Source organism: Fringilla coelebs (assembly GCF_963513975.1).
Source record: "Fringilla coelebs genome assembly, chromosome: 7".
Lineage (NCBI taxonomy): Eukaryota > Metazoa > Chordata > Aves > Passeriformes > Fringillidae > Fringilla > Fringilla coelebs.
This window is the reverse complement of record NC_140035.1, coordinates 6,469,770-6,472,061: the sequence shown is the minus strand read 5'-3', so window position 1 is coordinate 6,472,061 and position 2,292 is coordinate 6,469,770. Positions and strand designations below refer to the sequence as shown.

At 37.3% G+C, this 2,292-nt stretch overlaps 1 protein-coding gene across 3 annotated transcripts in view; it reads left to right on the top strand.

The window, feature by feature from the left end:
- Nucleotides 1-1,664, top strand: part of CCNT2 (cyclin T2) — a gene marked incomplete at its 5' end in the record, with an annotated part of 23,800 nt that extends 22,136 nt beyond the window's left edge. For all 3 annotated transcript variants that reach the window (XM_084209663.1, XM_084209666.1, XM_084209664.1), the window contains one exon: nucleotides 1-1,664. This exon is cut by the window's left edge and continues 3,062 nt beyond it.
- Nucleotides 1,665-2,292: the final 628 nt, after the last annotated feature.

Genomic DNA, 2,292 nt, shown 5'->3' with positions numbered 1-2,292 from the left:
TTATTTACTCACCTGTGCTTTAAATGAGAAAACTGTTCAGTATCAGCCTGGTTGGTAGTTGCTGTATGATGTAACTACAGGTATCTCAATTACTATGTAATACTCTGTTTCCAGTAATGCAAACGCTTGTAATTACTTGAATAAGTTTTATTTAAACTATGAATACTTTTTTTACACTTAAGGAATATTTAAATGGAAACCTGATTGCATTTTCTGCTATATCTTAGTGTAAGTCAAGGCCCGTGTACAAAATCCAAAGCTGTCTTATCCCTCCTGAATTGGTTATTTTTCTACATTCGGGATGTAACTTCTTGTTACAAACTTCTGCATTGTTGAATATTTTCTATCCTTTTATAGTCACTTTCCTTTCCATCTCTGTGCTGCTCTTGGGTCTGATTTGTAACCAATGTAATCTGCATTCTATACTGTCCTAAACTAGAGCCTGGGCAGACTCATGAAATAGCAGGAAACTGTCTTTGTCTTTGAAGCACTACAGTACTTTCTTTTTGTGTCTGTTTAAATAATTGTGCCAGGAAATGCATCTTATACAGCCACTCTGGATAAGCAATATATTGTACTGTAAATATAGCAGTTGCTGTCACAACCTGGAGTTAAAATGTCTGGATGGTAACTAGTGCCTGTCTAATATACCTTGGAAAAGAGCATAGGCCTTCCTCCTATGGTGCTGTTACAAAAAAACTATTACCTGTTTTGATTCTGGGAAGTTATGAAATGTGGTGGACAAAATGTTGCTATGTTACATTGAGATCCAAACAGTGGGTTTTGGTTTCTCTCTAAAGGACGTCCATAAAACTCATGGGGTTTGGCTTTCAATGTAATTGTAAATAGGTAAAACTGTCTGTGTGTTTGTGTCTGAATTCCATGTGGTGATCCTAGGACTGAGAGGGAGGGAGAGGGGATGCAATCAGGTGCCACTAGTTTTTGCTGACTGAAACCCACTGTAAATTAGTGAATGGTGTGAATTGCAGCCTGGCTGAGGTGTTGGAAATGAATGCAAACTATTGGGATCGGCATCGGCCTCACGTGAATGACTGAATAAATGCAATAAAAGGCTCATAGTCAACACTATTACTTTGTTCATCACTTATTACAGATTTTTTTTGTTAAAAATTTGAGTACATGAATTATGTAATTTGTAAAATGATGCTGTAGTGGAGACCTTGCTACAACACTATTAAAAATCTTCCCTCTTTGTGCAATGAGGTTTGTAGAATAGTGAGATTCTTTGGTATGTTGAATCTTCCTGATGGCGGGAATGCTGGGGTGATGTATCTCACTGTGAGCTGGTACTTGGCTATTTGCATAACATGGCAGTTCTGTATATTCTTTTGGCTAACTGTAAATATAAATGTTTCATAATAGCTTAGTTGAATTTTTGAGGTACAGCTGTTTGTGTGAGATTAGAAAAGTTTATTTCTAAGAACTTGTAAAAAAAAAGTATTTTCAATAAAATTCCCTACCTCACCTCTATTGTGCAAAAATGATCCCATTTTCCTATGTTTAATTTTTCCAACTTCATTAGTAAACACTAAGATCCCCTTTCAGTTAACTGGCAAAGCATTGCTAGTTGTCATCAAATCACTCAAATAATGGAATGCTGGAAAGTCTTACTTGTTTCCTTTATTTCCATTACATTGATCAGGTATTTGGTACCTGAAAAGCAAATTCTAGACATTTTGTGCTGCCTTAAGCTGCTCCTTCTCTGTACTCTGGGGGCAGAGGCTGTGCATGGTAGTAACAGTGGAGAGGTTTTTCAGTATTATTTCTCTTTTTAGCAGTGAGGGGGTGGTTGGCTACACTATGCATTCTTTCTTAGACCTTACAGGGAAGGGTTCCCAATCCTTGTTTTGTAGGTAAAGTGTCTAAACAAAGACTTTGTTTGCTTTCTTTAATTTGATGTAAATGCACATAAACATAATCAGTTCTAAAAATTTATGTATTGAGCCTTGGAAGCTAAGTCAGACTGAACTAGCTAATTAATTCCTCCTTTCTCTGAAAGGCTTAACTCTTTACACCTTAAAGGGATAATTAGTGCCAGGGATCTTCTCTCCCATTGCTACTCGGAGTGACTGTTTCTCTGGCTTCAGAAGTGGATATAAAAATCCAAACTAAATGGATAACCTTGAAACTCAGTGCTTGGGTGTGACTCCCCTCTATTCCTGCACTTGTAACAGCAATATTGGTGTTGCCATAGTTCAGACATTGTGTTTTTTGACAAACCTCTAAAATTTCTTAGCTGTCCCGTGGTGCAGGTCCCTGTGGGAAGGGAGA